This window comes from Euprymna scolopes, chromosome 1 (genome assembly GCF_053919585.1).
Source record: "Euprymna scolopes isolate OS-2025 chromosome 1, ASM5391958v1, whole genome shotgun sequence".
NCBI lineage: Eukaryota > Metazoa > Mollusca > Cephalopoda > Sepiida > Sepiolidae > Euprymna > Euprymna scolopes.
In genome coordinates this window covers 197,189,792-197,205,534 of record NC_136482.1, presented here as the reverse complement: position 1 = coordinate 197,205,534, position 15,743 = coordinate 197,189,792, and the positions used below count along the sequence as shown (strand labels likewise).

Genomic DNA, 15,743 nt, shown 5'->3' with positions numbered 1-15,743 from the left:
CGTGATTAAATAAAGTAAACGAACAAAATATACATTTTTATATATTTATAACTATTTATTTAACAGAAAAATGAAACAATTTTTTTAGAAGGGGTATTATTGCTTTAACAGAAAAACGAACAAAATAAAATCTGAAGTAATGAACCACGTAACAAAATATAAATTTATACAGAATAAAACAACTTTGAAAATTAAACATCTCTTAAAAAGTGTATTGTTGTCTTATGCTTTTAATAATTCGTGGAAATCGTGTCCTTTCTCACGCCGTCTCCACAACTTCCATTAGATAGGAATGGAACAAATTTTCATTAGTCGCTATCATCCTCATCTTCCTTTTCACATGTGACCAGAATCCTTCCACAGTTTATTAAATATTAATTACATATTTTTTTAATTTAAAACTGGGGCTGTTTTACTGTACACACAGATTCGAAAAAGTTGTCACAAAACAAATATAGAACAAATAAATGTTATCAAAGGCAAGATAAGTTACTTTTCTACCCAACTGGATATGTTTTTAGTGTTTGCATTTAATGTAACATGTTTATTCTGCTCGAAAAACATAGTGTTTACCGATGTATTGGAAAATTTAAAAATGGCGGCCGGCTCTCTCTCGGAGACGGTAAGTTTGGGAAAAGGAGTTATAAATAATAAAATAAAAAACACTCAAAATACTGATAAAAACCCGCCGAATATATGTCAGCCTATGTCACGGTAACATATATTCAGCGAGTTTCTAACAGTATTTTGTCTGTTTTTTTTAATTTTATTTATGATTCATTTTCCCAAACTTACAGCTTCAAAGAGAGAGTCGACTGCCATTTTAAATTTTCCAATACATCGGTAAACACTGTATGTTTTTCGAGCTGAATAGACATGTGACATTAAATATAAACACTAAAAACATATCCTATCATATTATAAAGAATAGCTTAGAAAGAGCTCGACTTTGCAAAGCCGAGAATGGAGGCTACTTAAGAGACATTATCTTTCGAAATTAAGTCAGAACAAATTCCCACACTATAAACTGTGTAATAAAAAAAGGATGAATTGAATGACCTTAAGAATGACTTGAATGCTTAAAAAATAACTGGAATCCTTCAAAAACAATTTGAATGATCTGGAGAATGACTTGAATGACTTTGAGACTGACTGGTTGTAAAGTGGGTGATCATTTTACATTAAATTAATACAGAAAAGTGATCCCCCCTTTATATCACAAAGTTACAAACAAAAGTACAGCATGTAATAAGAACAGATACTACACTTAGATCTTGGCCAAAAGGCCAAGAAAAGCTTAAAAAAGCTAAGAACAGCATCTTTTAACAACAGACCTTTGATCTTAACCAAAAAGGCCAAGCACAAAAGTGTTATGGATATGGAGCGATAGACCGACGGATCGATGGAGTGACTTATACAGTCGCTTGCACGCTACTAAAAACATGTTGAAAGAGAACAGTTTTTGTGCGTACTTGTATTTATATCATGGGAATAGTTTTTGATGTGTAGACATAGATTAGACAAGCCGATTTAAAGAGTTCAGTGGATACATGTGTTGCAGATGGTAGTTGAGGACAAACAAAAGATTTGAGAGTCCTGTGTGTGTGTATATATATATATATATATATATATATATATATATATATATATATATATATATATATATATATATATATTTGAAAATAATTTCTGACGAGGACGCATCATGGACCGTGTGAAACGCACGTAAACGATTTCAATGACTTAAAAATATTATTACAATGATCCAAACATAATTCTCAATGAAAAACCAAAACACGGAATAATAAAATAATGTTAAAAAATACACATTGTTGGTGACTACTCCCTTATTTAAATATATATATATATATATATATATATATATATATATATATATATATATATATATATATATATATATATATATATATATATATATATATATATATACGAAAGACATTTACTGCGGGTTGACAGTTGAGGACACTTCCGGTAGCTGGGGCTGTCAGTAAGATGTCGTTCTGGAAATAAAAGGTGTTTTAAACTACTCGGAGTCAATCTCTTTCCTCGTATCTCTTCCACAGGACATCCTGATCTCTACTCACTCATAATGATATTAAATAAGTATTTGCACGGTAAGACAAACTTATTTTATTGTCACACTCACAAATAGATAAACTTTGCTTATATAAATCACATACATAATGATGTATGTATACAGCACTGTGGTAAAAAAAAACTGTATGTACTGCATGTGGAAGTTGGTGCTTGAAGATAGCCATATTCGCTTGTTATATACTCACGCTAGCCCAGGACTCAAAGGGTCCAGGCGATGTCTGGTGCCAGTGAAAGCCAGGAATAAAAAGCGAGAGTATTGCCAGTTTCATGCTTTATATACTCGGTCACGTGACTGAGAGCTGGCTTCTCATTGGGCAAGCAAGGAACAAAGTGAATTTCAAAATCTCCAGCCGTGGCAGTTTTCTCCTGTTGCTGTGCTTGTTGCAATTTCGACTGCTACACTAATATTCTTATTGTCGAATACATGGCAGCAACATGGCACCATTGACGAATAGTTTTTCATCATTTAAGTCATGAAAATATTATAGATAATCGAAATAATGCATACTTGAGTTCGCAAGTATCAATCTACTTTTTTATTTCTATACAAATATCGCTTTTTATCAATATCAGTTGTATGCAAATTGGGTTACAAATACTTTTGCTGTGGATTCAGTGTACCAATTGTTCGAATTATCTCAATTGTACTACGAGGAATACGTTTAACGTGACAGTCTTTCCAAATCGAGTATCCCTCAGAATAATATTTTATCATTAAAAACAATGGAAATAAGTAAATATTACTTTCATTCAAATATATATAATATGCAAACTTGTTTAAAAATAATTATCAATGGTAATTTTGACTTCAGGGTATATTGTACAAAAAGTAAACTCTAATAAAAATATCAAAGTAAAAATAAGAATGCACGAAACAAACAACTTCATTTAAAAATACGCGAAATAAAACCTTGTTAAACGTTATATTTTCTGTTATAAAGTGCTGCTTCTGTGTTGCAAAACCTATACTTGTTTTTAAAAAAACTTTCTATATTTTTATTTCATTAAAAACGTCAATTACGTTTTAAATGAATGAAATGACAATGTTGTAACTGGTCTTTTATGTCAGCTCACATATCTTACTCTTACAGCAATTTGTTTTATAATAATATTCCAAATATTGTACGCTGAAAGATATTTTTAGGATTCATAACAATTCTTTAAGGTATGCGCGAGCCTTTTTTAGTCTCACACAAAAACATGCGTTCACATCTCAAGCTATATTACTTGTCATATACATACGCGCACACAAACATACGCGCCAACCTCCACACACGTACATATATTCACGTTCGCGTACATACATTACAATTCACGTGTATACTCACACACGTGCACACGTACGCACACAAGGATAATGTCACTTCCCCTTTCAAAGGAAATCCACACATGCACAAAAGACCACCGGAAGCAAGTATAAAAGCAAGAGACAAGCTGTTTCCAGCCCTTTTTGGACCAGCTTTTTAGCTGGGCGGTCTACAGACCGACAGCGTGCCTTTTCGGCATGCGCGAGCACGCGCGTACCTCACGTCACTTGCTACTATGAGGGACAAAAAGCTAACAGACCGTATGTACACTTTATACGCTTTCTCTCTCCATGAACTGGATTGACATTCTTACTCTATCTCCCGTTTGGCTTTGGTCCATCAACACAGACATGTGCGCGATTCTCTACTGAGCTTAACCCTTTCTTTCTACAGGTCGGCTTGCCACTTCACGTTTCTCTATTGCATTCCCCTTTCCTTCCACGCACGTAGTCGTCAACGGCCGAATGAACAAGTGTACACCCAAGACTTCCATTTCTCAACAGAAAATAAACGACATGTTTATTTTATTCCAGCATTTGAGTTTTGTTTCCTTCATTCAATTCGTTCCATCATTTTTTCTTGTAGCGATTTAGGGTATTTATATCCTGGTCCGCAACAGGTACAACCCAATGTAATTAAAAAAAATCTTTTTTCAATAATTAATAGAATTTTTTCTTTACTGTTTGTTGGCATATGTTGCAAACAGCATGTAAGAGATAAGACAAAAATACCTGAAAGAAATATGTAGTGCTTCTCTAGTATGAGTTTGGAAAAAGTGAAACACTTCACAACATTTTACGTCCTATCAAACACATTTTTATATGATCAACAAATACCAGATCATCATATAAATAAATCTAATTAAGTAAAATCTTTTCTATAGTTTCCTTACAGTCGCTTTTCATATGAGATACAACAACACAACAAAATATATTGATTTCATGTGATGCAAATTCATTTCTATATAAAAAAAATGACATGTCTCAATAATTTGCTGTCTAGTAATTCATTTCTGTGTGAAAAATAACCAAAAGAATGTGGTTTCTTTTCAGTACGTGTTTGAATATGCAGCACCAGATGCGACTTAATAATGTTTTGATCATGCAAATTTGCTGTTAATTTGTTAATGAACCAAATACAGGATGAGAAGGAAGCTTTTCTTGAGCATCAGTATACTACATTTGTTTGAAAATAAAGTCATACAGTTTTCATTTATATAGTTTCTATGCAGCATCTTATACATAATATATCTATGTAAAAGATGAACAAAATATGTAAAAGATAAACGAAATATTACAAGAAATGATTTTGTTTAAAGTATGTATTCGCATGCAAGAGATTTGATTTCTTTTAAAAAGACACACATCCTTAATAGGAATATTGTTTCTTCCATTTTTTTTTAAATTGTAGGATGCTCGCACTTTCTACTTCTGTGCTGCATAAACTATACTGTCATTGTTGAGACCACTCATCTACTTAAAAGCATTAGTAATCTAACCTTAATCTTGGGTAACTATTATATTCCTCTCTTGATCATAGTAAAGCGATCCTCTGTTTAACCAGTTTATTGGCACGTTCATCATTGGTCCATTCCCTTTTTTTTTTGCAATTGCAGTTCTTAGTGTAATTTTGCGAATGTTCAGGGAAATTTCTGTATGCGACTTGGTTTCTGGTTCTGTATTACTTGTAAGAGAAACTTGTCCAAAATGTTTGGCCAGTTTCGTGATGGAGGTTATCTGTCAGTTCTAGTTCCGTCATGTTGATAGACTATTTTCAAGTTGAGATTGTGGGAGCTCACCTGAGATTGCTCAACAGTATTTCGCAAATGTTGCAACATATTGTCATTTCTTGTAAAAGAAGTGCCAGATAAAATCACAAGAATATCGCATCTATCCTGTATATGTTCGCAAATGTTACAGCATAGTTTGTTTCCTTGTAAGAAAAAAGCCGCATACTTCACAAGAATATGGCTTCTCTTTTTTTCCATATTTCTTCATCTTTTTCTTCTAGGGGGTGGAACATCCAACAAGATGCCTGACATTTACCCGTATTTTAGCGACTTCAACCAAGAGATCTTTTTAGGATTCTAGCCGTCCCTTTTTAATGCAATAGTTTGTATCTTACTTGCACTTGGTTCACCGGATATACTTGCTAAGTACATTTAAAGATCTTTTTCATAAACCTAGTTGCCCTATGATGATAAATATAATTGAAACCTCTTTTAGTTTCTGGTTTCGCTTCATGTCATAAGTCCTTGATACTTTATCTTTTCCCTCTCAGCTCTGTTAAGCCATGTATCATTGGGTACTCTGACCTCTATTATGTTTCTCTCCAGCATGTGTACATATATGTGTTACTAAATCAGGTTTCCTTGAAGAAGAAAAGCCACATACTTCACAAGAATATTGTTTCTCCATTTTTGTTATTTCCTTCAGACGAAGTTCGCAGAAACCAAGGGTCCTGCATCTGGAGCTAACACTTGAACTCTATATTTGATACACAGAGATTCGAATGTTTCATTAAAGTTCCTATTTTATTGATGACTAGCGGGGGCTAACCGGCGTGACCCGGGTGTTTGTAGGTGTGTGTTGGAGGAGGGGTGATCAAAACACTTCTGTTTTAAAAGAAAACGTTGGCCGGGTGTTTGGAGGTGTAAAAGAAAAAAAAGTTTTAGTACGAAAGTAGGCTTAAACCCCGAACCTTTGACATGGAGATGGAAACGAAATGGAAAAAAACCCTGAGACCTAACCATCTCGGCCACAAGGGAAGAGGAATAAAAAGCAATTGACAGGTATGAGAAACTTAAATCGCGTGATGGCTGACCTTGAAACATGTCGCGGCTGCAAGCCAGTTTTCGCTTGTTTTATACTGAAAAGCGAAACATACACGGGACGCTCTAAAAATCTGGAAAAAATAGCGCGTAAAAGTCGAGTAAATTAAATAGACAGGCGACTCCCATTCGTAACTCTTACATTTTATCATTTAGACGTGATATAAAAAGTTTTAAGAAGGAATGAGCCGACCGAGAAGTCCAGCAAAAAAATCCTTTTACAGACATACACAAAAAGCGAACATACATACATACATACATTTTCACTTTTATATTTATCGGTGTTGACAGTGATTCATTCTGTCCAGTTCTCCTCTTCCCTGTCTGATCTTGTTCGTCAGACCCTATTGTTTCTGTTCCTTTTACAATGCGTCGCTTTGTGGCCTTTCCTCCCACACTCATTGAATATTTTGTTTTTGTACACTCATCTAACGGACCAATGTTGTCCGCCGCAACGGTTGCAGAACCTTATGGGCGGATCAGGTTTCGAGATTGGATGGCCACTCTTTGGTTTAGCCTAGTTTTTATTGTCGTTTATTTGTTTTTCCATGGGAGTAATCCTTTGGCATGAAACTAGTCATTCGCACATATGATTCCTACGTGTTTCGTGCGTCGTTCTTTACACTAATTACACGTGAGCAATGCTGGACCAAATTCTTGAGAGTTATCCCTTCTTCCCTTTCGAGTCAAGATAGGACTCGCCGTCTTATCTCTGTTTAATTTTTTTTGGCTGAGACGAGACCCTGTGCAAAAATAAAACATTTGAAATCGTCCGCTGATAATTCAGCTAGACGAAAATCGTCACAGTGTTTGTCAAAAATAGACGCGGCGATGTAACCGTCTTCATCATCGCGTTTTACCAGTTTGAAGCACTTTCATCTTTTGTGAAAAAGCGTGGTCTTAGGGCTGAAGAGTTCAGACAAGAGCTTCTTGACCTCTTCGGAGAATTTCAGCTCGCTTAACTTCCTGGGTAGAATATAGGAAACGAACTGTGTTCTGTTGTTTCTAGCTTTCGTAGGAGTGGCGGACCTTTTTGGAATTGCTCACTTTTGACAGCCAACAGTCCTCGTATCTCCTAAAAAAGCCTCAAACGTCATATCTTTCTCGGGTAGGTAGTTAAGCGTACCGATGTAATTCCATTTGGTGTTTTGGGAAAATGCGGTGCTGGGACCACAATGTTCTGTAATATTCACACTTTTATAAACACTTACTCGTGTCTTTTCTGCTCAAGAAGCAATTTTTCGTCTTGTTCCCAAAGTTGAAACAGCAATTTCTTCTTGCTGCTGTGTTTGTTGTTGCATTTTGTTTTTAAAACTTTCCCCCATCTTTTTCTGATGATCCATTTGAGCCCTTAGTAATTGCTTAATTATGGTATGAAATCATCTATATTTGATATCCTTCCCAGGTGAACGAGACATTTTTTTAAAACTGGACACAAAAAATCTCGAAGGGGTAAAAAATGTCCTTTCTTTGTGTGTGTGTGTGTGTGTGTGTGTGTGTGTGTGTGTGTGTGTGTGTGTGTGTGTGTGTGTGTGTGTGAGAGAGAGAGAGAGAAAGAGAGTGAGAGAGAGAGAGAGAGAGAAAGCTGTCAGATCTCACTTACTATTTCTGTATACAAAAGTTTAATACTAAACTACAGTGGGGAAAAACTATTTATTCAAAAATTTACTGCAACAAAATTGTCTTCCAACCTTTAAACAAGGAAGAGGAAAAAGAATATTTGCAAGTTGTCTAAATAAAGAAGAAAAGCCATTTCACAAAATTCGAACAATAAAATGTTCCATTTCGCTTCCGTAATAACCAATTTAGGAACAACAAAATATGTTTCACTTCCAGCTGAAAACCCGAATTTGCATAAAATGGACGGTTATATTTAGCATTTAAGTCAATTCTTTTTCTTCCTTGTCCCCACAAAGTACAGAGTAACGTTTATTTTCGTATTTCTTTCTTTTTCTTTTTTTTTCAGAAGTAAAAATTAATTTTGGCAGAACTTAATAAGAAAAAGGAAAACATTAACAAAAAAAAACCGTCTGGTTTAAAGTTCTTTCATTTTTGTGAAGAGACAAAGAAGGTTTACTTAGGACTTAGTACAAACTTTTCTCGTATTTAAGTCAGAGCTTACTTGCATTGTTTCTTTTTATTTAGGGGTCCTAGCGTAAGCTATTTCGAATAGTCACTGATAAGTTATTTTAGTGTACAATCGGACTATCCCGCCGCCAAACAGTTGTTTTTTGGTTTATCGTGTAAGTTCGAATCCTCGTCCGCCAGTGTTGTGGTGTTAGTATTTGAATAATTGACGAGGAAGAACACAGTAACAATTAAATACGTATTTACGAAAATACATGAAAAAGGTAAATTGAGCAATATCTTTGCTCAACTACTGGACTTGATGGTGACGACCATACTCTCCGTGTGTCCGTCTCTGATTTGTGAATCAGTCTTCGTTATCCGGAAGTGACGTCATGGACGGACGTGACGTCATGGAATAGTTCAATATTCCCGGCAGTAAGGATGCGTCCCCGACATATACAGTAGAGATCCTCAGATGCCAAAAAGCTTTCTACTCAGTTTCTTTCCTATGGCTGGTAGACTTTGGAATTCCCTTCTGGGTTCCTACATCCCTGACTGTATTGATATGCAGAAGTTCAAGTCTAATGTAAACAGATATTTTGCTGCTAAACTCTCTATTTAAATTATGTAAATTATGCCCCAGATAGTACCCCTAAATCAAAGTGGGGTTGGGATTAATTTTCCCTGAAATAAAGTTCAATTCACACACTTGAGAATGCAACAAGAAATCAGCAGAAGAGTTCTTATCAGAAATGTGACGACAGTTTGAAAGAAGGGAATACAACCAAGCAATTGATATTTAAGCAATTTTACTGAGTGAGTAAAATGAAATATAATGTAAAGTGAAAACGGACTGTTGTACAGAATGATGAAGATGATTAAGGGTTTGCGAAACGTGGCTCACTAGAACTTATCTGAGTGCGGGTAACAGATGGTCTCATCCCACAATTCTGGCTCTTTTTGTGTGGACGGTAAACAGTTCTGTTTCGTCGTATAACGGAAATGAATGCTGAATTCTCACCGCCGTCTTGGGATGTCCGGGAAGAAGACAATATTGTGAAGGATATCCAGCCTGCCCTAAATACGAACTAGTTGGTGAGTAGCAGTAATGGTGAATCATCCAACGATGACCTGTGGATCCGACCTATTCGCTGTGATGGTACAACTGCGAACCCCAACGCTGACGCCGATAGTTCCAGCACCCCTTCTGAGAGCTCCAATGAAGATGAAGAAGTCCAGCCTGATGGTTTGACTGTACGCCCTAATGCTGATGCCAATGGTTCCAACGCCTCTTCTGAGAGCTCCGATGAAGATGAAGTAGTCCAGCCAATCCCCCTTCGTATGCGTGCCCAGAACAAACGCCCACGTCAACCATGCCACATGTGTGGTCTGGAGGCCAGGGAGGAGTGTTGAGTTGAATGTAATAATCAAAGAAGAAAGCGCTCGCGTGTGTGTATTGTGCGGTTATACAATTTACCTTCGGATGGGATCTGAGAGAGAGAGAGAGAGAAAGAGAGAAAGAGATAGATAGATAGATACAGAGAGAGAAAGAGAAATTAAAGATGGCAGCCATGGATTTATAAGGTGTAGTCTCGTGGAATATCACGGGATCTCATCTTCCACTGCACACTGCAAATGGAATGGGGGCAGTTTTCTAATAAAATGCCTGTTGGCAGAGGTGGTGGGAAAAGACGTGCTGAAAGTTGATAAAGTTGACAGTTACGAATTCTAGCTGAACTTTTGATTATTTTATTTATTTTATTTTGTTTTGCTGTTTACCATCCATTTAGCTACAAGAACCTTCTGTTGTAAAGTGAAAACAAAAGACACGTTTATTCGAATAAAGGTTTTAATGAACGAATAGAAAATACTAGAGAGTACACTGTAACGTGCATCCAGGAGATAAGTGCCCGCGTGTTTGCGTGTTGTGTGGGTACGTGGGAGAGACGGATGAGGGGAAAAAGACTTACCTCGAGACCAGCTCAGCGTTACCGACCAAAAATAGAAAAGAGGGACCAAGATGGCGACCGCCGTCTTTTGTAAAGTATGATGTCTCGCAAAGTCACACGAATTCTCGGAATATGCAAATTTAGCCGGCCTAGAACGACGATAAAAGCGGGTGAGGGAAAAGATGTGGGTGAGTGACGATTGAGTTGGCTGGGGAATCGTGTGGCTGTTGCTTCTTGTGCCGTGTTGAGGATATCTTACCGTGTTTAAGAGAGAGTCGGCGCCATCTTGAATTTTTCCTTACATTTTTTTTCTTACAAGCTATTCCGGCCATTTGGCCTCTAGGACTATGACCGAGTCGAAATTTGACTTAAAGCTCATACCCGAGTTTGACGGGACCACGTCCATCGTCGACTGGGTTGAAAGGGTCGAGCTGACGTGCGACCTTTGTGAGGTGAAAAGGGTACACACTGTAATTCCCCTGAGATTGGCTGGGGGTGCCTTGAGTGTATATCAGCAACTCAGTGCTGCCGAAAAGGGAGATGTCACCGCAATTAAAGCTGCGCTGTACAAGGCATTTGCCATGGATCCTTGTACGGCCTATGAAAAATTTGCTTCCCGAAAACTTCTACCGGAGGAAAGCGTGGACGTTTTCTTCGCTGAGTTAAAGAAACTCGCAGTTCTGTTCGGTGGAGGGGTGTCGGAGCAGACGCTTGCGTATGCGTTTGTGGCGGGCCTTCCCACTCGGGTGAAGCAGCTACTGAGAGCCTCAACCAGCGTTTCAACAACGACCATGGAACACTTGATGGAACGTGCTCGAGCCATCATCAAAGATGAGGAGGACCTGGGGGAACCAGTTGTGATGGCGACACAGACAGGCCAGATTGGCGCTCGGGAGATTCCGAATCAGAACCCTGCAAGCAATGGGAAATGTTTTCGCTGCGGCCGACGCGGACATTTTGCAAGGAATTGCACCAACAGGGGGCGTGTGCGCTGTTTTAAGTGTGGCGGTTTGGGGCATCTAGCCCAAAACTGTGCGGGAAACGTATCAGGGGAGAGGACGTCAGCGCCGCCCTGCTCCCCGAGCAAAATTTGAACAAGGCGCAACCAGTAATAACCGTCTACGTAAACAGGATACCCTGCTCAGCACTTCTCGACTCAGGCTGTTCGCATACTATAGTGAGCACCAGGCTGTGTCCAAGTTGGACTAAGAGGAAGATCAAAGTCACCACGATAGGAGGCGAGACCCAGACATGCTGTGGAGCTGGAACTGTCAAGATCTACACGGACACCGGTGCAGCCACTAAGATCAATGTGCTCGTGACCCAAGGAAATCTCCTGGGGTTTGACCTGTTGCTCGGATACGATGCCATCAAGGCGCTGGGGGGAGTCGCAATTCATCGGGATGGAAAGGTGCGATTCTTAGAGGCCCCAGTGTGTGCAGCGCTCCATATCGATCGGCCGGATTTTACAGTGGACTACGACTCGCGCAAGAGGGCCTGGATTGCATCTTGGAAGTGGACCGAGGGAATGGCACCGACTAAACTCAAGAATGGGGTTGCAGAGTACCCTATACCCAGTGAGGCCCGAGCAGAATACGAAAGGGAACTAAAGGCGTGGATCCAAGATGGCTGGTTAATCCCCTACCCTGAGGACAAGCTTGGGCCTCCGAAGGGTCTAATACCCTTGATGGCAGTAGTCCAGCATAACAAGTCGAAAGTACGGCCCGTGCTGGACTATAGGGAGCTTAACAAGCATATTGAAGCCTACACTGCCGATGCTGACGTATGCGCCAGTAAGTTGAGGGAATGGCGTCAGAAAGGCACTAATGTCTCAATATTGGATTTACGAAAAGCCTATTTACAGGTGCGAGTTGATGAGACGTTGTGGCCGTTCCAGACAGTTTGGTTCCAGGGGCAGAGGTACTGCCTTACACGCCTTGGCTTCGGCCTAAATGTGGCACCACAGATCATGAAGACTATTGTCAACACAGTATTGTCCCAAGAAAAGCCCATGAGGGACTCAACGTCAGCTTACATTGATGACGTATACGTCAATGAAGATGTACAGTCTGCGTTGTGTGTCAAAGAAAAGTTGGCTCAGTTTGGTCTGGAATGCAAGAATCCCGAACGTTTAAGGGAAGGAGCACGTGTATTGGGATTGGATGTTTATGAAGAGGATGGCACCCTACAATGGAGGCGTGGCAGTGAAATTCCAAGCATCCCCAACCTCGTTACAAGGCGGACCGTTTTTTCTTGGTGTGGAAAACTTGTTGGTCACTTACCGGTCTGTGGCTGGCTCCGCGCAGCTGTTGGTGTGATTAAACGCAGAGCAAATTTAACAACCACGGGTTGGGATGACATATCCGATGATGTCCTACTAACTCTTATGATTAAAGAGACACTGGAGAGAGTGAACAAGAAGGACCCTGCCTGTGGGCGGTGGTGTGTTAACGGAGACAACGTAGGTGTGTGGGTTGATGCCAGTTCTTTGGCGTTGGGAGTATCGTTGGAGCAAGGAGGAAACGTGTTCGAGGATGCGTGTTGGCTGCGGCCCGTAACAGATTCTCAGCATATCAACCTGGCAGAGCTGGACGCTGTTGTAAAGGGGGTAAATCTGGCCCTGCAGTGGCAGTCTAAGAAGTTGACCTTGTACACATATTCTCTCTGTGTCTACCACTGGGTGTCTGACACACTTTCAGGACGGACACGAATCCGTACCAAGGCAGCAAGCGAAATGTTAATACGGAGAAGGTTAGACACGCTAAAAAACCTGGTATCTGAGTATGGGCTATCACTGAGCGTCACTCTGGTGCCATCACATTGTAATCGTGCTGACCAACTGACCCGTGTACCTCACAAATAGTATGAAGCCGCGAAGATGGGAATGGAGATTACTGCTCGATCTTGTGCAGTTGCAATCGACCCATGTCAAATACAAAAAATTCATGCACAGAGCGGACATCCGGGTATCAAGAGGGCCCTTTATTTTGTGAGGCGTGCATACCCAGCAGTGACCAAGATGGATGTCAGACAGATCGTCAGAAATTGTGAGGCTTGCCAGTCTATTGATCCTGCACCAGAGCGATGGCAGAAGGGTCGCTTGGAAGTTGAGAGTGTGTGGCAGCGGCTGGCCATGGATATTACCCATTACAGTGGCAAGCCCTTTCTAACTCTCATTGATTGCGGGCCTACGAGATTTGCGGTGTGGCGGCAGATGACCAGACAGGATTCAGCAAATGTTGTTCGCCACCTATCATCCATTTTTTTTGAGCGAGGTGCGCCGGAAGAGCTCCTGACTGACAATGATGCAGCGTTTTGTAGCCAGCAAGTCCGGCAGTTGTTAGATGAGTGGGGCGTCCGTTTACGGTTGCGATGTGCGCATGTGCCATCAGGAAATGGCATTGCTGAAAGAAGCCATCGCAGCATCAAGAGAATTGCTGCCAGGAAGCGATGTACTATTGCGGAAGCAACATATTGGTACAACATTACGCCAAAGGACGGGACGTCCCCTTCAACCGCACCTGCGAATGCTATTTACACGTACCAAGTCGGAGTGAAGGGAATCAACACTACGCAGCCAACCGACAAGGGAACATATAACAGATATGAAGTGGGAGATCCAGTGTGGGTGCGGCCTCCAGGAAATCGGTGCACCGACAAGTTTAAGCGAGGACACATATCTGGAGTGATTAGCCAGCAGTCTGTTTTGGTCGATGGAACCCCACGACATGTGCGAGATCTTCGCCCAGCTACCGAGGTGCGTCATACAACTACAGAAGAAAGCAGTGAAGCGTCTAGCGATGAGCTGCCGATGCACGGATTCAGTGAGCCCCTTCCAGAGACTGATAGCGATACTTCATCTGATGAGGCGGAACCAGATCCAGAGCCCGAATCTGAAACAGTGAATGTACCTCTTCGCAGAAGCACACGCACTAAAAGGCCACCCCCCAGTGCTCTCTATGTGATCATCAGATCAGGGGGGAGTGTAACGTGCATCCAGGAGATAAGCGCCCGCGTGTTTGCGTGTTGTGTGGGTACGTGGGAGAGACGGATGAGGGGAAAAAGACTTACCTCGAGACCAGCTCAGCGTTACCGACCAAAAATAGAAAAGAGGGACCAAGATGGCGACCGCCGTCTTTTGTAAAGTATGATGTCTCGCAAAGTCACACGAATTCTCGGAATATGCAAATTTAGCCGGCCTAGAACGACGATAAAAGCGGGTGAGGGAAAAGACGTGGGTGAGTGACGATTGAGTTGGCTGGGGAATCGTGTGGCTGTTGCTTCTTGTGCCGTGTTGAGGATATCTTACCGTGTTTAAGAGAGAGTCGGCGCCATCTTGAATTTTTCCTTACATTTTTTTCTTACATACACAGCAAGAGAATATAATAGGACAACACAGTAAACACAAAATACGAAAGTTTTAATATTACGACATTCTCCCCTTCTCTAAAGAATTAAAGTTATAGTATTAATTAAAGTTAATTTGTCACAGTCATTGAAAACGTGATGGTTTTCGACGTTCACGTAAGGATCGTCTTAGGGTTCCTCGGTATTCAGGTTTAGGAGGAGGTGATAATTCTTCCGGGTTCATAGGTGCCGTTGAGGAAGGTTTAAGTTCAGGAACGGAAAAATCAGCATCAGCAGCAGGATCAATGGGCATTGGAGAAGATATTTCAGGTGCTGTATTTTGTTCTTCGGTAGAAGTTGGATTAGCTAAGTTATTCTCAACACAAAGATTGTTCGACTTTTCTGGATGAACGAAGGTTTCAGTTGGGGTCGGCTTTTTAGATAGAGTCAAGTTTCCAATGGGAGCTAGGTCATATAGAGAGACCTTAGACTCTCGTCCCTCATTAAACTGCACGTGGGCGTACTGAGGGGTTGTTTCTAAAAGTTGTACCTCATCGACCAAGGATTCATATTTACTATACCGAACATGACGACGCAGTAATACAGGCCCTGGAACAGTTAGCTAAGAGGGTAGAGAATGACGCCCAAGTGACTTTCGTTGGTAGGAAAATAGTCTCTCATGAGGAGTGGCATTAGTTGCAGTACACAGAAGAGATCTGATGGAGTGTAATACTTTGGGAAGTACAGTCTCCCACTGTGACTGTTTGAGGTTACTAGAAGCCAATGCCATAGATATAGTTTTCCATATAACGCCATTGTATCGCTCACATTGTCCATTTCGCCGAGGGTTTAAAGTGTAGTCCAGCTAGTTGCTATGCTTAAACTTCTGAGATACTCCCGTAGGTCTTTGAATACAAATGAAGTTCCTCGATCAGAGTGGATGTATGAGGGTGTCCCTAACATTGTAAAAATTTGGAAAAACCATTCGATTACTATATGGTATTATTACCATACATTAACATGGGTACTAATTAGAGGTCATCATTTCGGTAGGCTCCCACTTCGGGGCGCCTCCGATAACAGGGAGAACTGGAGCGCTGAAATAGAAATAAATACTGGTAA

At 40.4% G+C, this 15,743-nt stretch overlaps 1 pseudogene; it reads right to left on the bottom strand.

Moving 5' to 3' along the window:
• Nucleotides 1-1,162: 1,162 nt before the first annotated feature.
• On the bottom strand, nucleotides 1,163-1,298 carry LOC145284185 (U2 spliceosomal RNA; annotated as a pseudogene).
• Between the last annotated feature and the right edge of the window lie 14,445 nt (nucleotides 1,299-15,743).